General features: G+C 39.7%; 2 long non-coding RNA genes across 5 annotated transcripts in view; one reads left to right on the top strand and one right to left on the bottom strand.

Moving 5' to 3' along the window:
• Positions 1-24,988, bottom strand: part of LOC134810877 (uncharacterized) — a 77,224-nt gene that overhangs the window by 36,946 nt on the left and 15,290 nt on the right. For 2 of the 4 annotated variants that reach the window (XR_010159591.1, XR_010159590.1), the window contains one exon: positions 141-354. The exons of the other annotated variants lie outside the window; for them this stretch is intronic. This is a non-coding gene — a long non-coding RNA (uncharacterized LOC134810877). The remainder of the gene's footprint in view (positions 1-140; positions 355-24,988) is intronic. 4 annotated transcript variants of the gene reach the window in all.
• LOC107976325 (uncharacterized) lies at positions 29-6,433 on the top strand. Its single transcript, XR_001720208.4, has 2 exons — positions 29-284; positions 3,436-6,433. It is a non-coding gene; the product is annotated as an uncharacterized LOC107976325 (long non-coding RNA).

The following is a 24,988-nucleotide window of genomic DNA, read 5'->3' as shown; positions in this document are numbered from 1 at the left end:
TACTATGGAGTCTTCTATGACATCGCATAACAACCTTTGTCATATTCTATTGGTTAGATACAAGTCACAGGTCCCACCCACATTGAAGAGGAGGGGACAATAAGAGTGTAATGCCAGGAACAGGGATCATGTAGTATCACCTTAGGTTCAATATGTCACCATCACTCTCCTTACGTTCTCTTAGATTCCCAATTTTCTTATCAGTATTATCAGGATATGACAGAATGATGGTCAGACATCTTCCATGAGTTCAGGCAGCACCATTTCTAATGAGCACTATTATGGTAAGTTTTACTTGTCAGCTTGATTAGGCTAAAACCTCAGTTATTCAATCTGGATCCCCATCTGGATGTTCTGTAAAGGCAATTAATAGACATGATGAAAGTTCATAATAAGTTGCCTTTCTGTAAGTGAGCTTGACTTAGAAAACCTGGGTAGCCTAATTCATTGTGTTAAAAGGCCTTAAGAGCAGTGCTGAGGGTTTCAGACAGAGAAGAAATTCTGCCTGTGGACAACAGGCTCAACTCATGCCCAGCAGTTCCAGTCTGCCTTTCCTGGTAGCTTTCCCTACAGATTTTAGAGGACATTGGTAATATGGCTCGGCTGTGTCCCCACCCAAATCTCATCTTGAATTGTAGTTCCAATAATCCCCACATGTCATGGGAGGGACCAGGTGAAGGTAATTGAATTATGGGGGAGCTTTTCCCCATCCTGTTCTCGTGATAGTGAGTTCTCACAAGAGCTGATGGTTTTATAAGGGGCCTCCCCCTTTGCTCAGCTCTCATTCTTCTCTCTCCTGCCACCTTGTGAAGAAGATGTGTTTGCTTCCCCTTCTGCCATGATTGTAAGTTTCCTGAGGCCTCCCCAGTCCTGGGGAACTGTGAGTCAATTAAATCACTTTCATTGATAAATTACCCAATCTTGGGTATGTCCTTATAGCAGAGTGAGAATGGACTAATACAATTGGCTTGCCCAGCCAGCCCCCACAATCATATAAGCCAATTACTGGTAATAAATATGTTAATATATATCTCCCACCATGTATATTTCTCTAGAGAACCCTAACTGATACAGATTTTTATACCGGAAGGGGTTCTAGAGCCACATGAGTGAGTTTTCTGCATTGGTTCTGGGGTTTCTGAAATTGGTTCCCTAATGTGGTTAGATTTAAAGACACCTATGGATCTATTCCAGTGGTAAAAAGGGCATTGGTAGTTCATGTCACAGTGTAACAATAGAGATATACAAAATATAGCCACTGGATACTCTTAATCAAATACCTATGAAAGGTGAGATTTGGGTTACGGCGTATTTTCTACCTTAGAACATTTTAGTAAAACCAAAGAGTACAATGTGTTTGGCTGGTTATTCCTGATTGTACTAAAGAAAGTGGAGAAAGAATAGGATAAGCTCAAAGTTTCAAATTCTCAGTTCAATCTCTACATAAATAATCTGAAAGCTTCTTTGTCTGCCCTGAAAGAAACCTTTATCATCTGTAGCCCAGGGGCAAGAATTTCTGAAAACCAAATTCAGAGTCTAACCCTGTGAGAGGCTAAATTAAAATGCAAATTAGATTCTCAACATTGCAGGGTGTCTTTTGTTAAGCAGAGAACTTTGACTGGGAAGGGAGGGGATCCTGAAAGTTTGAAGGGGGACATATGGGTAGATCACAATGAAGCTTAGTCTTCTTTGTCAAGAAGCAGCCTTTCTACACCCTGCCTGAGGAGATTAGCCTGAAGAAACTGTAATGGCTTTCCCTGAGGTAACTGCCTTGAAAGATACTGCTGATTCTCCTTAGGGCCCAAGGCCAGTACTCCTCTTTGCTTCTAGACCTATAATTAGACTCAACCCCAGCAGGACCCCAAGGGTGAGGTAGAAAGTGTAAGCTGTGAGAAGGTGTGCCATATGAGAAAAGAACTGCAAGATGTTTCCAGTTTATACAGACAGAAACCCGGGGAATTCATGTGGGAATGTATTGTAAGAATGTAAGATTGTAGTGGAAGAAATATAAAGTTGAATCTAGCCAAATTTCTTGATATGAACCACTAATCAAACATTTGGGTTAGCTTGAGTGGTTAGAAAAGGCATGGTTTTGTTGGTGGGTTCACAGAAACATGAACCTGAAGGTGGCCTGTGCCAAATAATGCTGAATGTTAGAACTGCCTTGTAACACTGTATAATAAGGTATCCAAAGGCTTAAAAAAACTGGAATGTTCGAAAGATCATGTAAGAAAGATCTCCTCAACTGACCTGATAGGGTCCATAAGACACAGTTTTCACCACAACTTTGAGAAATAGATTTTTGAAGGATGTCCCAGCCTCCTTGAAGAGCTCTCTCATCTCTCTTCAGGTCAGAAAGTACAGTGGGAACTGACATCATCAAAATGGGATCTCAGGCTGGCGCAGTGGTTCACACATGTAATATCAGCACTTTGGGAGGCCAGGTGGGTGGATCACTTGAGGTCAGGAGTTTGAGACCAGCCTGGCCAACATGGTGAAACCCCGTCTCTACTAAAAATCCAAAAATTAGCTGGGCGTGGTGGCAGGTGCCTATAATCCCCGCTCCTCAGGAGGCTGATGAAGGAGAATCGCTTGAAGTCGGGAGGCGGAGGTTGCAGTGAGCCGAGATCGCACCACTTCACTCCAGCCTGGGCAACAGAGCAAGACTCCATCCCCCTGCCAGAAAAAAAAAAAAAAAGGGATCTCTAAGTGCAATAGGTATAACAGTATCTCAGGGTGGCAGGGGCCAAGTGGTGGCTCTTCATTGCCTCAGACAAGGTGGGTGTGGCTACTGTAAAGGACAACAGAGCCAAGGTAGTAGTAAAAAAATCTGATTCACCAAAACCCATGGGGTTTTCCAGTTTATCCTGATGTCCCTAGAAAAGGAATAGGGCTAGGCACAGTGGCTCACACTGTAATCCAAGCACTTTGGGAGGCCGAGGTGAGCGGATCACGTGAGGTCATGAGTTCGAGACCAGTCTGGCCAACATGGCGAAACCCCATCTCTACTAAAAATACAAAAATTAACCAGGCATAGTGGTGGGCACCTGTAATCCCAGCTACTTGGGTGACTGAGGCAGGAGAATAGCTTGAATCCAGAAGGTGACAGTTGCAGTGAGCCTAGATAGCACCACTGCACTACAACCTGCACCACAGAGTGAGACTTCATCTCACACAAAAAAAAGGAAAGAAAAGGAATAGATGGGCAGTCTACTAAATTAGTACTTGATCTATATTAGCAGAAGAGAGCTGTATCTAGTGAACAGAAGTCTAGCAGGAATCACCAAAACAGACAGACTGAGCTCCTTAACCCGTTTCCCAACTTGAGCTAGTTTATAGGCCCAGAACTCCTTGAATGAAAGGGAGGCTGGGTCCTTTTGAGGAGAATGCCTGGTACACGGTTAAAACTTTATATTGTTAATCTTTCTCTCTCAGCCTTCCACAAAGGAACTCATGGCCTGTTATCAAGGTGACTGTGCAATGAGGAAAAGAAAATGATGAAATTTTTGGAGAGTTACTGACTGAACACCAGCTGTGAATTGATACTAATTTCTGGAGACAAAACATGAGTTTGTCCACCAGTCAGTGTCAGAGCTTATGGAGGTCAGAAGATCAATGGAGTTTTAGCTTAGATCCATCTTATAGTGACCCAGTGGGTCGCCAAACCCATCCTGCAGTTACTTCTCTAGTTCCAGAATAAACAATTGGATAGAAATAGTCAGCAACTGGCAGAATTCCCATATTGGTTTACTGACCTCTAAAGTGAGAGCTATTATAGTAAGAAAATACCAAAAGGAAGCCAATAGAACTGCCTCTACTTTGAAAAATAGCAAATTAAAACCAATATCTTATTTCTGGAAGGATTGCAAACATTAATGCCAACATCAGGATGCAGAGGTAACAATTCCCACCGCACCCTCACTCAACTTGCCTATTTGCCTGTGTGGAAAAGAGATGGATCTTGGAGAATAACAACAGATTATCCAGGAACAGAATCAAGTGAACTTAAATTGCAGTTGCTGTTTCAGATGTGATTTAATTGCTTGAGCAAATTAACACATCCCTTGGTACCTGGTGTGCAGCCATCGATTTGTCAAATGCTTTTTTCTTGATATCTGATAACATAGACAAGCAGAAGCAGTTTGTCTAGCTGGCAAGGCCACCGATAAACCTGCACTTGAACTCGCTTGAACTCGGGAGGCACTATCCTGCCTCTAGGGTATATCAACTCTCTAAACTTATATTTAGTCCATATAAATTAATTCAGCTAAAATTTAGTCCACGGGGACTTTGATTGCCTTTCCCTTCTACAAGATATCACACGGGTCTATTACAGACGAGTATTATGGCGATTGGACCTGCGAAGCAGGAAACAGCAACTGCTGTAGACGTAGTTGTAAGACAATTGCATGTCCAAGGATGAAAAATGAATCTAGAAAAATGCCACGGCCTTCTACTTCAGTGAAATTTCTGGGGGTCTAGTGGTGTACAGCAGGGCAAGTTATCCCTTCTAAGATGAAGGATAAGTTGTTTCATCTGGCTTCTCCTACAACTGCAAAAGAAGCACAACGCTTATAAGGCCTCTTTAAATTTTGGAGACAACACATTCTTTATTTGGGTATGGTACTCCAGCATTTACTGGGTGACTTGAAAAACTGCTAGTTTTAACTGAGGTGTAGAAAAAGAAAAGGCTCTGAAACAGGTCCAGTTTGCTGTGGAAACTGCTCTGCCACTTGGATCATATGATTCAGAAGATGCAATAGTGTTTGATGTGTCAGCAGCAGAAAGAGATATTGTTTGAAGACTTTTGCACACTTACGGGGAAATACAGTGGATGCCTTATATTTTGGAGCAAAGCCCTGAAATCCTCTGTGCATTACTGCTCCCCTTTGGAGAAACAGTTTTTGGCTTGCTACCAAGCCTTAAACTGAACACTTAGCTATGGGCAACCAAGTAACCATATGACCAGAACTTTCTCTCACATATTGGATGTTGTCTGTTCTACAAGCCATAAAGTTGGGAATGCACAAAAATATTGCATTATTGTATGTGGAAGTCCTATACATAAAATTAGGCTTAAGTAGGCCCTGGAGGCACAAGTTTAATCAGGAAGTGAGCCAAATATTCATGATGCCAATTCTTGCTGCACTACTTACTCTGTCTCCTAGTCTGCAGATATGGCCTTATAACCAGTTCCCTACAACTAGTTGACGGAGGAAGACAAAACTTGAGCTTGGTTTAGTGATGGTTCTGCACAATATGCAGACACTACCCAAAAGTGGATGGCTGAAGCACTATAGCCCATTGTGGACATTCCTGAAGACAGTGGAGAAGGAAAACCATCCCAGTGGGTGGAAATTTGAGTAATGTACCCAGTTGTTTATTTACTCAGAAGGAGAAATGGCCAGAGGTTTAAGACTATATTAATTCATAGGCTATAGCTAATGGGTTGGCTGAAAGATCGGGGGCTTGGAAAAAACATTGTTGGAAAATTGCTGAGGTATGTGGATGGAGACCCTCTAAGTGGGCACCAAATCTGAAGATATCTATGTCTTATGTAAAGGCCTACCACCGGTTGCTTCACTAGAGGAGGGTTTTATTAATCAAGTGAATAGAATGATCCATCCCGTCAATACCAGTCAGCTTCATTTCCCAGCCATTCTTGTCATTACCCAATGGTGACAGTTACGCATGGGCTTACCCATGCATGGGCTCAGCACTATGTCTACTCACTAAGGCCAACCTTGCTATGGCCACTGTTGAGTGCCCAGTCTACCAGCAGAAGAGACCAACACTGAGTGCTTTATATGGACTCATTCGTTAAGGTAATCATCCAGGTAACCTAGTGGCAACTTAATTACATTGGACCACTTCCACCATGATACAGGTGGTGGTTTTTTCTTAAAGAAATAGACACTTAGTCTGGATATGGATTTGCCTTTCCTGAATGCAGTGTTTCTGCCAAAACTATGAGCTTACAGAATGATCATATTCCCTGCCATTCTGAAGCAGCTAGCTTGATAGAATGATGAAATAACATGGTGAAGACTCAGTTACAATAATAGTTGGGTGGAAATAAATTGAAAAACTGGGGCAGGGACTATGGCATCCTCCAGGATGCTGTATGTACTCTAAATTAATGTTCAATATATGCTGCTATTACTACCATAGTCATAATTCAAATAACCAAAATTGAAGGCAGGAAAATGGGAGTGGTTCCACTTACTATTAGCCCTAGTGTTTTACCAGCAAATTTTAAAAACATCTCTAAGACCTTCAGTTTTGCTAGTCTAGAGATTCTAGTTTTTAAGGAATAAATGGTTCTACCAGAAGACAAAACATGATCCCACTGAACTAGAAGTTGAGACTGCCACACCAACAGTTTGGATTACTCATGCCTCTGAAAGAACAATAAAAGAATGAGGTTACTATATTTATTACAGTTTGGCCATGATAACCAAGGAAAAAATGGGCTTCTAGTACACAGTGGAGGTAATGAAGAATATCTCTAGAACACAAAAGGGTCCTTGGGGAAACTCATAGTACTAGCATGTCTTGTAGTTAATGTCTATGGAAAAGTAACAGAAGTCAATTTAGGTAAGATTTCTAATGACCCAAACCCTTTAGGAATGAAGGTAGAATCACCCCCTCTGGCACAAAACCATGACCAGCTAAGATGCTTGTTGAGGGCAAAGGGAATATTGAATGGGTGTGGGAAAATATAGTATTATAGTGTAGTTATCAATATCAGCTGGGACCATATGATCAGTTGCAGAAACGAAGACTATAATAGTTATGAGTATTTTCCTTATTTTTTGTGAATGTTTGTTTTGAACTAAATATTTGTTTAGTTGTTGTGAACTAAATATATTTGCTTTCCTCTTATTCACTTGTTATCTAATATAAGACATAAGAATGGTAACTAACTTTATATTACAGAAGAGTGAACATCACCCGAGGACTTTGCATTGTCTTCTGGGGAAAGGGTGAGCATGTTTTTGGTTGCATATGGGATAGTTTTGCCACAGACAGCAGAAGTATGTTCGTGTTATTGTCTGTATTTGGAGATTGTGTATAAACTAAGGACACGTGTTTAAATGCCAAATTGACCCATAGTGAACTATGATGGACAGTTTTTGTGCTAATCCCTAGTTATTCAATCAAACTTAATCTAGAGTGTTGCTGTCATTGAAGAATTTTGTAGATGTAGTAAAAGTCCGTAGTCAGTTGACTTTACGCAAGCAAACTTGACTTAGAAAACCTGGATAGATTGCTTCTCGGCCTTTTGGCTAAGATCAAGTGTAGAAAACCTGGGTGGGACTGATTAAATGTGATTGAAAGGCCTTCAGGGCAGAGTTGAGGCTTTCCAGAAGGAGAAGAAATTCTGCCAGTGGGCAGCCATTCAATTCATGCCCAAGAGGTCCAGCCTGCCCTTCATGAGGGCTTGCCCTGCAGACTTCAGACTTGTCCAACTAACCCCACAATTGTGTAAGCCAGTCATTTGAAATAAATCTGTTTATATATCTCCCACTGGTTCTTTTTCTCTGGTTGAACACTAATTGATACAGGCATCATTCACACTGTGAATGGAAATATTGCGAGCTTAAAAGTGTACAAGATCTGGCCGTACTTTATTAGCTGGTTGATTTAATTTTGTTCAGTATTAAAATGAACCAAGTCTAAATATTTCAAATCCTCACATAAGGGCACACCACTTAGGGACAACAACCAATATCTAAACATTTCCAAAGTTTTGTTTCCTAAATAATTATTTTAACACGATGAATGTTTATTTGTGCAAGCATTATGCCCTCTAGTACCTCTTATTTTTGGTGATTTTTATTAAAACAGTACAGTGAAAGATGATACTTATCTGTATTATTTTCAGTTAAATAATTGTTTGAATTATATTATACTAAGAAAATTAGATAGAGTAGAGAAAATAGAATTGGGAAAATAGAATTAGTAGGTGAAATTTTTTTTGTAGATTCTATGTATTTTACAAAATAACTGACTGGAAAATTTTCTACCAATTTCCCTTCCCTCCAGCATTTTGCAAGACAGTCTGTCTCATTCTATTTTCTATTTATTTTCTTCAGAGTAATTTCTCTTACATCTGTTTAACTTCTTGATATCGAAGCCTCTACCTTCCATGCTAATTTTCTGTCTTAAGTAAGACAACCTTCCATTGGGATTCAGTTCGTCAAGCGATTCCCATTACTGAGCCATGATTTTAACAACAGGTTCATAAATATCCGAAGATAATGTTGGTAAAGGTAAACCAGACAATTTTGAGTCTTGTAAATATGCTAAGAAGTACCAAGCCCTGTTAAGACATTTCCATTATAAAGGCTTCTCACTTCCCAATAAAATTACTCCCTCCCTTAGCCCAAAGACCCTCTCAAATAGCTGTGTTTGGTTCCTAAACTTAGAATGGTGGAGCTGAAGAAGGTTTTTCCTTCTCTATACTTTTTTACTCATCTTCTTGGATTTATTAATATAAATCTTTTCATAGCATCCTTTCTCTGAGGACTTTAATACTGAATTCTTATTTTGCAAGGCCATTACAAACTTGCTTTCTTCATACGCCTGTTGGTTAGAGTTTCTGTGAGGATAAGTAGAGTGCACCTGGTGATGCTTTATTACTCCAATTCCCTTTAGATTTCATTTGGCATTGTTTTCTTTTAACATCACCCACACACAGGGTGAGTGAGCCAAGAATAATGTACACTTCCCTTTTATGTCCTAAAACCACACTTCCATATCGTCTTTAGCATTTCTTATTGAATAGTAGTATTTGACCACAGCTATTAAGGCTTACTTCTTTTTATTTTCAGTGGGGTATTAACTAATGATTAACCTTTCCTATTTATTATTCAAAATGTTCACATTAAGCACAACCTGCTTAGTTCCACAGCCCAATAAATCAGTACCTGAACCACTTTTTATCTTTGTCTTATTATTCTGTTTTACCCTTTTCAATATTTAAATGCTTATTATAACTTGGGAATGCTGTGACAACATATAAGAAAGGTGCCCAAAAATACAGTGTTGTCATAGAGAAGAGGAACCCAGGCTTCCACAGATCTTCCATTTTTGGAGTTGGAGATGATCTGAAGAGAGCTAATTTGGCCTTAAAAGCTGGCCTTGGTGCAGACAAGTTCAAGTCCCTAGATGTCCGAAGGGCCCCAGGATTCCCAGTTCCATTTCTAGAGTTTGTCAGCTTTAGGACTTCCAACCAAGTAGCTACCAGTAGACAGGGACCCAGGTGAACAGGTGTTACTGCTCTAAGATTCTAGGTATCCAAGTCTGGTTGGAGCATAGAAACAGGATGAAGTGAGGGCCACTGAAGGGCTGAACAAGGAACTAAGGCGGTAAATGAGTGCATGAGAGCTCAGGATGAGCCTCTAAACAAGACCAGCCAGGGGCCTGTGCAGATGCCACTTCTCTAAATGAGGATCACTGGGAGGATGGGGTAGGGGCTGAGATTGGGCCTACGTAAGTGAACGCTGGTGCACCCACTTATGTGACTGTTGCAGAGAGAACAAGCCCATGTTCTGGAAAATACTGCTCCTCAGTCAGGCTTTAGATCTCAACTTAATTTGGAGGTAAGGATTTTGAAGGAGGAAGGAGAGAGGTATAAGGACAGGAAAATGGGATAAAAGAGATGGGTCTCAGGATTAGCTAAGAAATGGAGCCAGGCCTGAGATCACAACTGAAGACCAGTCAGAGAAACTGAGGAAGCAGAGGGAGGGGCAACAAAGCAGAAGTGACAATGCTCATCTTTACATCTCACCTTCATCTTCGATTCCAGCTTCCTAAAAGGATCACAAGGGGATTTAACATGTGATGTAAATTTAACCTCTTTGCTTACTTTTCTATCCCTGCCTTTTTGAATTCTTTGAAAGCATTCTTCTCTTTATAGTCACGCTGCTGAACCCTGGAGAGTCTGGTCATTTGGCATCTCACACCCCACTGAGCACTGGCTCTCTGAAAGATACCACATCAGGGCTTATGAGCAGGGCAGGGGAGGACAAAATATGTAATATTGTTGTTCAAAGAGCTAAAATCAGTTTACACCAATAAAATGTGCGCACAAATAACAGTACGGATCAGCTTGTAAAATTTGCCATGTCCAAATTTAACTGATGAATTTGGTTACATGTGTGCCACTAAGAGTCACACCACTGTCTCAGGAAGAGTGGTCCCAGAGAATAGCAATCCTTCCCATCCAGACTGGACATGGAAAGGACATTGGTAATGCATGGCAATCTTAGTACTCTGGGCTGCAGAAACAACTATATCCATTGTCAGGGTCATAGCTAGTACAAAAGAAGGAAAATCTCTTCATTAATCAAAATTATGATAGCTTTATTAGTTTTCTAGGGCTGCCACAACAAATTATCACAAACTAAGTGGCTTAAAATGACAGAAATTGACTCTCTCATAGTTCTGCAGGCCAAAACTCAAAAATCAGATGTCAGCAGGTTTGGTTCATTCTGGAAGCTCTAAGGGAGGATCTCCTCCATACTCTCCTAGCTTCTTCTGGTAGTTGCTGGTGAGCCTTTGAATAGCGTGACTTATAGACTCCTCACTCCAATCTCTGCCCCTGACTTCACATGGCCTCTCCTGTGTGTCTTTCTTTCTGCTCCTCTTCTTATAATGATACATGCCATTGGATTTACGGTCCACCCTGAATCCGAGATAATCTCATCTTGAGATTCTTAACCTAATTACATCTTCAAAGATCCTATTTCCAAATAAGATCACATTCATAGACACAGCAGGTTAGGGCTTAGATATATCTTTCTGGGGACCACTACTCAACCCAATACAATAGCCAAGCCTGCTTACCTCCACCATATTGTTACCTCATAGTAGAGAGGAAAGAAACCTAAAGCTTTAGAACAGAGGGGATTTATTTTCTAAAATCTAAGCATCGGGAGGGAAATTATTGTTGAACCCAAGAGTATCGGGACCTTTGCAACTAAGTTTTGGCCACTGACAGCTACACTCTGGGAGCCTGCCAGATCTTAGCAGCATCTGTTACCTGTTTTAGAAAGCCCTGGAACGTGTGATATGTGATTGTTGTTTAAGAGATGCTATTGAAGTGGGACTGGCTAGCATGAAAGATGAGGTTTTAATTGAAGGTGCCTACCTGACTGGGGAGTGTTTATTATGTGCAGCCCCCACACTTGACGGGCCAGTGAAACAAGCATCAAAGATAACTTCGGGGTCTCTAAGAACTTACAAAGGGAGTAATTGGGGGAGGGAGGATTAAGCTAAGGGGCAGAATGAAAAATGTGCTCAGTGGAGAAGGGAATTTGGGAGAGTGGACAGGAGGAAAGAGATTTTCAATGAAGGATGCCCTCAGAATGAAATGAGTAGAAGATATAATGTGTTAGACATTCATACACTGGGACACTCAGACCTATGCACTGAGTGCTATTAGGTGTACTTTGCAAAGACATCAAGAGGAAAGAAAGAAAGAAAGAAAGAAAGAAAGAAAGAAAGAAAGAAAGAAAGAAAGAAAGAAGAAAGAAAGAAAGAAAGAAAGAAAGAAAGAAAGAAAGAAAGAAAGAAAGAAAGAAAGAAAGGGAGGGAGGGAGGGAGGGAAAAAGAAAGAAAAAGAAGGAAGGAAGGAAGGAAGGAAGGAAAGGAGGGAGGGAAGGAAGGAAGGAGGGAAGGAGGGAAGGAAAGGAGGGAAGGAGGGAAGAAGGGAAGAAGGGAGGAAGGAAGGGTTAGTTCATTCTTTTTTTTTGAGACGGAGTTTCACTCTTGTCGCCCAGGCTGGAGTGCAGTGGCACATCTCGGCTCACTGCAACCTCTTCCTCCCAGATTCAAGCAATTCTCCTGCCTCAGCCTCCGGAGTAGCTGGGATTACAGGCGCCCACTGCCACGCCCAGCTAATTTTTTGTATGTTTAGTAGAGACTGGGTTTCGCCATGTTGGGCAGGCTGGTCTCGAACTCCTGACCTCAGGTGATCCACCTGTCTCGGCCTCCCAAAGTGCTGGAATTACAGGCTTGAGCCACTGTGCCCGGCCAGTTCATTCTTCTCTGAGGGAAGCTCAGGTTTAAGACCAGAAATGAGACCAGAATTTATGATACTTGCTATTCCCCCTTGTCATATATTTACTTATATTAAAGACAGCACTGGCGGGGCACAATAGCTCATGCCTGTAATCCCAGCACTTTGAGGTTGCAGTGAGCAGAGATCGTGACACTGCACCCCAGCCTGGGGGACAGAGTGAGATCTGTCTCAAAAATTTAAAAACTAAAATAAAATAAAGAAAGCACTGAGGTGAACATTACCACTTGATGTGTTTTAGGTTCCTAAAGATTAACTATGGAAGGTGCAATGAAGAAAAATTCTAAGTAGTACTTTGTTCTGATTTCTGCCTCCCTGTAAGCTGGAGTTCTTCTTTACTGCAGCTCAGTGGCCATAGGCCCCCAGGGATTTAGAGAGAAGAGCATGACCCTCAAGACTCAGAGGTCATGGTAAAGGAACTGCTGAGGGACAAGAGTAAAAGAAAAGCTCCTCACTTGTTATCATATTGAGGAGGGATGATGAGTATGGTTGGAGAATGTGCTAAAAAATGTGTTCTTGGCAGGCATGTACACACACACACATGCACACACACACACACACACACACACACACACACATCTTTTTCCTTCAGTTTAGAATTATGAGCTTGCCATTAGGATAAAAAAAAAAGACAGAGGTGTGTCCCAAAGCAAAAATATGGAGAGTTTTTTTCTTCCCTATCAGCAGCATCAGAAGGAGGGTAGAAGGCTGGGTGCAGTGGCTCACACCTGTAATTTCAAAACGTGGGAGGCCGAGGTGGGAGGATTGCTTGAGCCCAGGAGTTCAAAACCAGCCTGGGTAATATAGTGAGACTTTACAACAAAATAAATAAAATTAGCCAGGCATGGTGGCCTGCTAATTCGGGAGGCTGAAGTGGGAGGATTGCTTGAGCTAGGGAGGTAGAGGTTGGAGTGAGCCAAAATCACACCACTGCACTCCAGCCTGGGTGACAAAGTGAAACCCTGTCTCAAAAAAAAAAAAAAAAAAAAGGGAAAGAAAGAAAAAAGAAAGAGGAACAAATGTGTGCCCTGTTCATAGCCCCAGGATCTTCTCCACCCCAGGACTTTTATCCCCACCTCTAAACCCTGAGAAGAGTCTTCATTTTCCTAGACAAAGAAGCATTCTATTTGTCTAGGTCTGGAAAGATCTTTAGACTAGAGGTTTAAAAAAAAAGATGATGGATACTTTAAAGGGCAGAGTAAACAATAAAAACTATTAAAGGTCAATTGATCCGAGCTGTCTGGCAGGGAGAGCTTACAGCCTCTCCACAAAGGGTGAGCTGGACTGCAGTCCACAAAATGCCGGGTCAGAGCGAGCTGGAGATGACTGACAGGGAGAACTCTCCTGGGCTCAGAATGTCTCAACGCCAGGAACCTCATTAGGACATCTTCCCTCCACACTGTGACTTGACACTTCTTTATCAAATGATTCTTCAGGTAAAGACCCTGGAATTTGAAAATGATTGACTACACTGGGCAATAGATATAATTGGAAATTCAAGAATATTTCCTTTATTAATCCTCTCTTTTAGAGGAGTGCAGTCTTCTTAAGGATCCACATGCTTGGAGTGTCATGTTAGACAAAACGGAAAACAACTTAGTGATTGCTCTCTAGAAATGTATAAACTATAAAATTGAATGAAGAAAAAATACACATACTTTTTAAAGGGAAAAAGATGCTTTTAATTTTTTTATTCAGTCTGGAAGTTATTTTCAAATAAGGTAAGAAGTACATTTTATCTGCAGAGAAACTCTTTTCACCTGAACTTGACCCATGTTAACCTCATCAGTTATAGGGGGTCACAGGAATATGAAACCTCCCCATATGTTCTTTGGAATAGTTTCAACTTTAGTTTCATTGTTTAAAAGTTGTTCTTCTTTGTGCTTTTACTTCCTTTTAATATTTTTCCTGCTGCTATTTCCAAGTAGTTAATTTAACTGGCAGTGGATTAACTCACCTTGGCTAGCAATGGAACAATGAAAAATTTAACACAGTGTTTATTTATTCCTGTGTGTGTGTGTGTGGTTGTACATATGGCACACTGGAATAAGTAAGCAGGCTGAACTTATTAAAGTGCAATTCATAAAATACATCCTTATAAGGGTGTCACAACCTGGATACTAAAATCCAGCAAGAATTTTGTTAATTCTACCTTGTTATAATTTATTTTTATTTGATTTTCAAGAGTTTTCTGAGACTGTAGGAAGTCATCATTGCTATTCTTGTACTTATAATTTTTATTATTAAGTAATATGAAAAAGAGGAAGGGAAGAGAAAGGAACTGGGACAGTAAGCATAAGAAAAGGTGCATTGCCTATTTAGGCTAAAAGAATGCAGATTACTAATTATCATTCATTTGATTGTGAATGTTATATTTAAACTTTCCTAAAATGATTATTTGTATTGTGTGATATTATCAGGAAAATCTTTGGAATAAGTATCAAAAGTATGCTATTTAAAACCTTAATTTTTAAGCTTTTAGGAAAGATGTTTCATTATGAACAAATAGTGAATGTAGGTTAAAGTAATAATAATGATCATTCAAAAGACTCCATCAAAAACAGATATCTAAATATCCATGGTGCATAATACCATGGCTTGTTTTTGAATTTTTCTTTTTTTTTTGACATGGAGTTTCACTTTTGTCACCCAGGCTGGAGAGCAATGGCGCGACCTCGGCTCACTGCAACCTGTGCCTCCCAGGTTCAAGCTATTCTCCTGCCTCAGCCTCCGGAGTAGCTGAGATTACAGGCGCACGCCACCACGCCCAGCTAATTTTTGTGTGTAGAGATGGGGTTTCACCATGTTGGCCAGATTGGTCTCAAACTCCGGACCTCAGATGATGATGCCCTCTTCGGCCTCTCAAAGTGCTGGGATTACAGGCGTGAGCCACCGCGCCGGCCTTTTTTGAATCTTTACGCAGCGTAAGACAGCAGCAGCTTAAGTTTGAGCGCTAGTGGAAAACACATCTATTCTTTGCTGACCCCTAGTGTCCACAGCAAGTAAGCGTGGAATCTAAAAATCCCAAAGGAAAAACATGGCAGTTTGAGAAATGACATTTTGTTTCATTCAAAACAAGAAAGAAAGAAAAAATGCGTTCCAAAATAAAATAATTCACCTCCACTAAATTATATAGTTAGCACAGAAACATACATAGAGAATGAAACAGATATTTTCACACTCAGCTTCTGCTTTTGATAGAGGGTAAATCTGAGGAAGACTTTTCAGGGCTATGGAGAACAATCTGAATTGTTTTGTGGGAACCACTTCTTTCTCTCTGGCTACACTGGCCTCAAATCTGTTCTACAAGCATGTGAAGATAATCTTTGGGTTTTCAAATCCTTCCAGCACTACCCGACCACCACTCTGGGCAGCATCACCACCATCACCAGGACCAACATCCTTTTCGACATGACCACCCGCTGGGAGCAAGAAACAGGTGGTCTCCCCTCCCTGAGGCTGTGAGGACAAATAAATGTTACCTAAGCAAAGTGAAAGAGACAGAGACAGGCACAGAATTCTTTCTTTCTTAGCCCAATCAAAATCACACATTTTTGCTTCCCTTATGGTGAACTGAAGCAATCACTCAGTAATTGTCTGCCCTAACTACAGTTTACAAGGCTGTCTCTTTTTTTTTTTTTTTTTTTTTTTTAAGACAGTATCTCATTCTGTAGCCCAGGTTAGAGGAAGCTGAGGTTTAAGACAGCTTAAACCTCTACCCTGGGCAACAACTATGATCACAGTGGTGTTAACATAACTCACTGCAGCTTCAAATCCCTGGGCTTGAGCTATCCCCCTGCATCAGCCTTCCATGTAGCTGGGACTGCATGCACCTGTCACCACATCCGGCTTATTATTATTATTATTATTATTATTTAGAGACACGGTCTCTCTATGTTGCCCGGGCTGATCTCAAACTCCTAGCTTCAAGCCATCCTCCTCCCTCTGCCTCCCAAATGCTAGGATTACAGATGCGAGCCACTGTACCTGGCCTAAGGCTTTCCTTTTTGAGAGAGGGATCTTTACAATTCAGCCAATTAAGTTTTCTTCACCATTTTCTCTGCTTGTGGATAATCTCTTTTTGCAATTGGAAGCCCTCTGAGGGTTTACATGGAACATCACACCACGTGAAATTATCAACCACTAGGCTATATTTTTTCCATGGTTTCAAAAATAGAGAAAGAAAATGAAGCCTATTGTTCTTGCATGTTTGTTTGTTTAGGGTTTTTGTTTATTTTTTCCCCATAAGATAAGTAGCATCTATGACTTTCAGTCTCTTTGCTTCTTTGTACTTCATACCATCCTCCATTTAATTGCCACAATCTGAATTCCCGTTTATTTATTTATTTATTTTTAAGATGGAGTTTTGCTCTTGCTGCCCAGGCTGGAGTGCAATGTTGATATCTGCACTCACTGCAACCTCTGCCTCCCAAGTTCAAGCGATTCTCGTGTCTCAGCCTCCTGAGTAGCTGGGATTACAGGCAAGCACCACCATGCCCGGCTAATTTTTTGTATTTTTAATAAAGATGGGGTTCCACCATGTTGGCCAGGCTGGTTTCGAACTCCTGACTTCAGGTGATCCACCCGCCTCAGCCTCCCAAAGTGTGGCAATTACAGGCATAAGCCACCACACCGGGCCATCACAATCTGAATTCTTAAAACACTCTTAATTCAAATATTTATTCTCTTCATTGGATGCCGAGTTCAGTCAGCTCATAGATGTTTTTCCAAAAGTGTTTGTCTGATTTTAAATCTTCAAATAAACCATTTTGTTTCTGAATTAATAAGAACATTTGTCCTAATTAATTTATCTAATTCTGAACCAAGATGTTGTCCCTTGGGTATTCTAGGATACGTTGAACCATGAATGTTCAGGTTGATTGTTTTATCATATGTCTATGTATTTATTGTCTCAATTACATGCAATTCTTTCTTTGGGAACTTTGATAAATGGCCCAAAGACATTCATGCTTGGAAATGGGAAAATTTTTAATGTCTTTCCTCTCTTGTGTGTTTGTCTAGTAGGATGGATATTTTGAATATAAAAACTGTTTTTAGAGGTAGTGGAAATGACTTTTAATTAAACTAAACTCTTCAAATATTTTGAAGGATATGTGTACAGGTAAGTTTGTTTGCTGAGAAGTCTGTTTGTGTTTAGAAGTCTGCCAGGATCAAAAGAAGTAAATACATGCTAAGAATAATCACTTCTAAGAGTAGACCTACTTCTCACACTGTGAACCACAGTGGACTCTGGCCGCCCTGCCCCGTCTTAAAATATTGTCACCTCTCCTGCCCAGCCCTCTGAACTTCCTGATCCCAGCATGCCCTTTAAGCCTATGGTCTAGCCCCCATCAATTTTGCAAGTTCCAATAACATTTTAATATATCCCTCTTTTTGCTAAGAGATTATTTTTGCTAATTGCATCCAAAAATCCTACCTGATACAGAAATTATTTCCAAAAAGTGAGGTGTAGGTAACAGGCTCCAAAGGGAATATGGAGAATTTGAATCTAGTCACCTAAGGTAAAGCAGAAAACAATGAAATTCTCAATAATAACCCCAGGTGGGAATGCAGGACTTTACAAAGTAGCTACAAAACTAATTAATCACCTATGGTCCCCCCAAATCAAGTTCTTTTTAGGGTAAGGCTTTAGGTGGCTGCATTCCTGCTGACATGAAGAGTATAGAAAGCCGGGTGCAGTGGTTCACATCTGTAATCCTAGCACTTTGAGAGACTGAGATGAGAGGATCGCTTGAGCCCAAGAGTTTGAGACCAGCTGGGCAACGTAGCACAACCCTATCTCTAATAAATAAATAAATTAAATAGCCAGGCATGGTGGTGCACATCTGTAGTCCCAGCTGCTCAGGAAGCTGAGGGGGGAAGACTGCTTGAGCCCGGGGGGTCGAGGCTACAGTGAGCCATGATCATGCCACTGCATTCCAGCCTGGGCAACAAAGTGAGACACTGTCTCAAAAATAAAAAATAATAAATAAATAAATTCAAGGACTTTAGGCTATCAAAAGTCAAGTAGCAGCATTTAAGTAAAAGCAAAGTGGGCATGGTTATCCTGATAAGAACCAGGTAGCCACATGGTAATCACATGGTCTGAGCACAGTAATATCCATCACAAAACAGGGATTTTCTGGAGCCAACAGAGATAAGCAGCCCAATAAGGTCCTGCTTTATTTGTATAGAAGAAAAAAAAAAAAAAAACAGATCTGGCGAGCAGAATTCAGTCTACAGCAACCACAATAGAGAATTGTAGTCCTCATTCAATCCTTAGGCTTTAATTAATTCATAAACAAAGAGGCCCTTGAATAAAGAGGAGACTGGGTACTCTTTGGGAAGAACTCTGCAGTTAAACCCCATTGTGTAATATATTTTCAAAGGATATCTGTAAAAGTTGTCAGAATTCCCACATTGACTCCTTCATCAATAGGTATTGTGGTAGAAAAGGTCAAGTGGAAGCCCTTGAAATTCTCATTCCCACTAAAAGTACATCAAAAACTCTCACATTCCCAGAAAAATCACAGGGATAGGGACATCATTAAAACTTCAATAATACCAGGGTGGTAATTTATCTCATTTCCATTTAATTTTCCAGTGCAGTACACCAAAGATAAATGGGTTTTTGAGAACGACAGTGAATTGTCCTAAACTTAATCAGATGATGACACAAATGAAAGCTGCTATTTCAGATTTTATCTCATTGAAGTAATCTACACAGACTCTAGTGCTTGGCATATAGCTGTTTATCCTGAAAATATTAGCTTCTCTTTTGCACTAAATATAAACATTTTTAAACATTTTGCTTTCACCTGAAGAAACTTAAATTTAATTTATAGTTAGGTCTGCCTCCTATACTGATACAGGCCAGAGGAGAGCTGTGCAGTGGTACGGGCCTCTCAGGGTGGGCTTAGAGGACAATGATGAAGTGAAACACTTTCACTGAGCAGAACTTTGAACAGCACACCTCAATGTCCACTTTTTCTAGAAGAGATGAATTGTTAATATCTACATTAAATTATGAGAAATGGAAAACATTTGACCAGATGGTCAAGGGCTTGGAAAAAGCAAGAAGAGAGGATTGATGACAAAGTGGTTTGGGGAAGGAGCACGTGATTAGGCCTCTCAGAATGGGACCAAGTTGTGAGAGTGTGAGAATATTTGTGTCTCATATGAATGCCTGCCAAAAGACCACTACTATATAGAAGGCTTTCATGAATCAAGTGGACAAAACTATTATTTCTATTAATTTCTTCTTCAATATTCCTCCCCACCTCACCTGTTTATTCAACAGACTCATGAAAGCAGTGGCCATGGGCAGAAGAACAGAGGACATAAATGGATCCATATCTTGCTTATCTGACCAGAGCCTCTGCCAAATATACAGCTTACCAGAAGTAGTGACTAACCTTGAACTCTTGATAAGATCTCATGCTTCAAGGTAACTAAGCAGCTGCTTGGCAATTGTTTACATTGGACTCTTTCCACCATGAAATAGGCAGTCACTGGCAATAAATGGAATAAACACTTATTCTGGGTTTAGATTTGTTCTCCACACCTCTCACAACAGAGCCAACACCAGCATCTGCAGAATAACAAGTATCTGATACAGAAGTACAGTACTGGCCACAGCATTGCTTCTAAGAACTTCACTTTACAATGATAGAAATATGGCATGAACTAACACATGTGGAATTCATATGCACCTTCATTCTCCAGAAGTAGCTGGCTTTGTACAACCCTGTAATGATCTATCAAGTTCTTAGTCACAATGCTAGCTCTAGTTTTAAATGTTTGGTTCTCTCTCACAGGGTATAGAAAATTATCTGAACCAGTGAACATAATATGGTAATATAATGCTTTCTCCCATATCTAGAATATCCAGGTTCAGGAGCCAAGGGGTGGAAGTGGAGGTCGTACCACTAGCAATTGCATCTAATCACGCTTTCACAAAATGTTTGCCTTCCATCCCAGAAACTCTGGGCTCTGCTGGTTTAGCGATTATAATATCTACTTGGGTTATCTATTTCTCCATATAAATCCTTCCCCAGTATATATTGGCTTTGCAAATCAAGAACATTTACTTTTCTCATGAATGTGCTGTTTAGACTGGGCTTCTCAGGAATAGCAACAGCTGAAGAGGCCCAAAGGCTAAGCACTGAAATCATCTGAAGGCCCACTCACTCACACATCTGAACTCTCAACTGGGAAGACCCAAATAGCTGAGGACTGGAGTAGCTGGAACTCCTTGAGCATTTCTAGCTCTGTGCTCTCTCTACAAGATCACTCCTGCATGCTGGCTTCAGAATAGCTGGGCCTCTTTTATCAAGCCAAGCATTACATGTGCCTCTTCCAAGCATGTCTTGAGAAAGAGAGAAAGCCAGATGGAAGCTGTATTGCCTTTCATATCCAAGACCGAGAAGTCACACAGTGTTACTTCCCTGGGAGTCATGGCCCTTTAAGATTCAAGGGAAGGGAACACAGACCCCCACATATTGATAGAGGACTATCAAAGTTACAAAATAAAATGAGCATGGGGGAGGGGATATATTTATGTGACCGCTTTTGAAAACCCACTCTGTCAAAATATCCAATGGAGAGAGACTTCTACCAAGGACACCACATAGTTCCACCAAACAAGAAGATGGAGCTGCCATTGACACTTGACCGTGTTAAGATCCTTACGCCACTGAAAAAACAAGTATGGGAGGGGTCAGCAATTGAGTAAAATTCTGAGTATAAAGGGGGAAAAGGTACAGTGATTATTGCACACTGAGCACAGGGAGAAGAGAAACCAGGGGAATCCTGGGATGCCTCATTGTACTTCCAGGTTTAAACACATAATTGAGTAGGAGGCATGGGCAGTCCTACGTGAGTGTAATCCGCATGAATGCAGATACCTCAGGAATGAATGTTTGGGTCACTCCATTATGAAAAAACCCATATAGACTAGCGGAGGTGAAGACTGAAGGCAAGAGGAACAGTGAATGAATAGTAAAGAAAGGACATAAAAACTAGCAGCAAAAGCCTTGTGATAAATTGTAGAAGCAGAAACTACACCCTCCTCTTATATTCCCTCCTTTTTATGTCATGACTATATTGTTATTAATCATTTCTCTCTTCTTTTTTCAGTCTTTCAATATACATAACTTGTGGGTAGCTAACTTTGCAGTTTTGCATATAATTATCCTGGGATTATTCAGATCTGCCTGTAGGAACCAACTCGACTTTGGATCATTTCCTGTTAGTTGTGTGAGAGATGTCTCACTCTGCTAGGTGGAGATAAGTTTTAATGTATGAATATATTAAGATGGTGTGTATGGATGTTGGATGGGCAAATGTGAGGCCCACAGTGGTCACTGGTAAATTTCTAGCTATCTATCACTCAACCACCCACTTCCTCCAGCATCACAAACTCCTCTGGGGAATTCTCCACCATGACAGTCCAGGGAAAGAAGTAGTAGCCTCCCATTGTGGAAGCCAGAATTGCTGATTCCGTCTCTCTCTCTGGCTTACAGAAAATTGTATTCTTTGGCTGCAATTAAAGTGAATGAAGGAGGAGGCAACAGTTGGGAGTCTGATTCATAAGCTGACATCTGCTATGTGAACAAGGCTGAAGAGCATGTTGTTTAGTCCTCCAGAGCTCCCTGGGTTCTTGTCCTCTATTCAAGGCTTCTCCATTATCTGAAACCCTGATATATAATAATGTATTAGTCTGTTCTCACACTGCTAATAAAGACATACCCCAAACTGGGTAATTTATAAATAAAAGAGGTTTAAAGGACTCACAGTTCCACATAGCTGGGGAAGCCTCACAATCATGGCGGAAGGCAAAGGAGAAGAAAAGGGATGTCTTACATGGTGGCAGGCAAGAGAGCTTGTGCAGGGGAACTCTCATTTATAAAACCATCAGATCTCGTGAGACTTATTCACTACCATGAGAACAGTATTGGGGAAATGTCTCCTATGATTAAATTATCTCCATCTGGCCCTGCCCTTGACATGTGGGGATTATTACAATTCAAGGTGAGATTTGGGTGGGAATGCAGCCAAGCCATATCAAATAATAAATTTGGTTTTCTGGCTAAAGAAAGTCAGACCTCAAGTTTGCTATTTACATATGTGGTCATTGGGGGGAAAAAAATAAAGGATATATAGTATAATATTAATACTGATTATCTCTGTATTATGAATTAAGAGTAATATTAATTTTTCTCATACTTTTCTATGTAATAAACAGGAAAAAAGCAAATATTATTTTAAATTCAAAACTCAATTATTGAAACTAGGGCAAAATAAAGAAAATAATTCTCCTATGCCTATATAGGTGACAGGAAGATAGAAAGATAGATGTATAGATAGTTAGATAGACAGAGACAGAAAGATAGGAAATTTGGGCAACTTAAAATGAGCACTCTTATATGCTATTTAGAAGAAAAATCACCTCGCCATATAGTCTGAGGTTTTAGGTAGCCCGCAATATATTCGTTTGTTAAAAGACTTTTACTGCTCATTCAATGCATAGTATAGTATGCTATTATGATAGAAGAATCTTGCTTAAAATGCTTTGTGATTATGGTAGAGAAAAATTTTTTCTTCGCCTATGCTGAGTAACCAATCAGTATTGTCAACTTGGATATATAATAGCTTTTTGCCAGTAACAAAATCATGAATGTGTCTGTAATATAAAAACTATGGAGAAACTTTGTATGTTTATTCTGTGATTTTCTTAGTAGATCAATCTCAAGTTTCCATATTTTGATGCATGGTTACTCCTCCCCCAAAAATATTTATATTTTGTGTAATTTGTTAAAATTTTATTTGGGTGTTTTAAAATTTTAATTTAAAAATACTCTTTGAGAAGAACCCAAATTTACTTCACCTTCAAACAACAATAAAATATGTTCTAAAAGGAGTTCAAATTTTCTTGTGAAAAAACTTAGGATCTTTTTATTTTAAAGATATAGCTTCTGTGAAAATGGAAAGGTACCTTTCTTCAGGCCAAGAAAGATGACGCAATGAGCACAACAGCCACTTTTATCACATGCAGAAGTTTCCAACCCCATGGGGTTCTTGTCACCAGGCAGTGCCACCTGACGCATGGTGAGTGACAACAGGGTTATGGTAAGAAGCAAAATGAGAAAGAGGTATGTCCACAATACTTTATCTTGGAAGTAAGGAAAGAACTAGGTCTATTCCTCAATTTCTTCATTCCTCACAAAGTAAACAACATACTTTCTAAAACCTGTATTGTTAAACCAACTTTAGTGAGATACAATTTACATTCAATAAAGGGCCTTCATTTTAAGCATATAATTCAAAAAGTTTTAAAAATGTATATATCAGTGAATCCACCAACACAAAGAAGGTATGGAACATTTTCAGTACCCCAGAAAGTTACTTATGACTCTTTCTAGTCAATATCCCCCCATCCTAGTACGCAGGCAAATCCTGAATTGTTTTCTGTTACTATACTAAAGTTTCAAATTATAATTTAAATACTGAATGAGTAATAAGTAATTATATAAAGCCACTTCTGTGGAGGATGGTGGAAATTTGTTACCACTTACCTAAGAAACCAGTGTCCTAAAGTAATCCTTGGAAATAGTTCCATCTTAATGTGCTCTATATTAGTGCTATCCAAGGTACCATTGCACAAAGTATTTGTTACCAGTGCATTTCAAGATATGGAATTTAAAAGTAGAAGCTTAGAAATTTTTATGGCAATTTGACATTACTATGTCATCTACTCGCATGATCACCTTTGTTAGAAGTTCAATTCTATTGTATTTAATAAAAGTATTGGTCAGCAACAGGGTGGAAATTTTTAGGAATTTAAAAAATTTTTAAAAATCTAGAACTTTACTACAGTTAGAAAAACAGTCCATATGTACGCTCCATCTGCCCTGACCTCCAGTAATTTAGTTTTCCTCCCTCTGTTCTTTAAGTAAAAGCTTTTAAAAGATACACACTGAATTTGGAGCAGGAAATGAGCTAGAATATTGGTATTTGTCAAGATTTCTTATAATGTATAAGTAGAGAAATAAATCCTTAATGATTTTTTTACATTTAAACCCAAATAAGTGTCCAAGCAGACAAAAAAGTCACTTATAAAAAAATACTGAGGAAATTGCTGCTGCCTGTTAGTTGATTTAAGCTAATGGTGCAAGTAGCCATTAGTTCAACTAATGGTAATGGACCTTCTGATGAATGATTTGGTGAAAATGTCCCAGATGCCTCCATTCTACAAAAAGCTCAGAAGAAGTAAAAATGGTATCTATTTTTAAATTAATGGTGAATAGATAATTAAAGTAAAAGCAATATATAAATATATTATTTAGCTATGACAACTAATAGATTATTCTTAAAATTTCTAATGTGTTCTGTCCTGTAAAATAATATAATAATAGTAATATTGACAAACACATATAGTACTTATAATATGCCAGGCACTGTTCAAAATGATTGACATATTCTTTTCATTTAACCTTCATACCGACAATCTGAGGTAGTGAATATTATCCCCAGTTTACAGAAAAAGAAACTGAGAATAAAAAAGTTAAGTTGAGTCATCTTGCCCAAGGTTACACAGCTAGTCAGTAGACAAGCTGGGTTTTAAACCCAAGTACTAGGATTCTCAAGTGTATGTGCCCAACATCTATGTCTGTAGTCTCTTTGCTGTTGAGAAGCTTAACTTTCACCACAGAAGCCATTAAATGAGAGAGCTGGCAAAAAATAAGTAAATCAATGCTCTGTTCCACATATTTTCTAATGAATTGATCATATCATTTATTAAGTTAAAACACTGAGAATTAACTTCTTTTTCTTTCACAGGATATTTTCTCAGTTGCTTTTGCTAATCATGCTGGGATTATGTAATGATATAACAATCAA

The sequence above is a fragment of the Pan troglodytes genome, chromosome 7 (assembly GCF_028858775.2).
Source record: "Pan troglodytes isolate AG18354 chromosome 7, NHGRI_mPanTro3-v2.0_pri, whole genome shotgun sequence".
NCBI classification, from domain to species: domain Eukaryota; kingdom Metazoa; phylum Chordata; class Mammalia; order Primates; family Hominidae; genus Pan; species Pan troglodytes.
The sequence above is the reverse complement of the archived record's forward strand: the minus strand, read 5'-3'. Positions and strand labels throughout refer to the sequence as shown.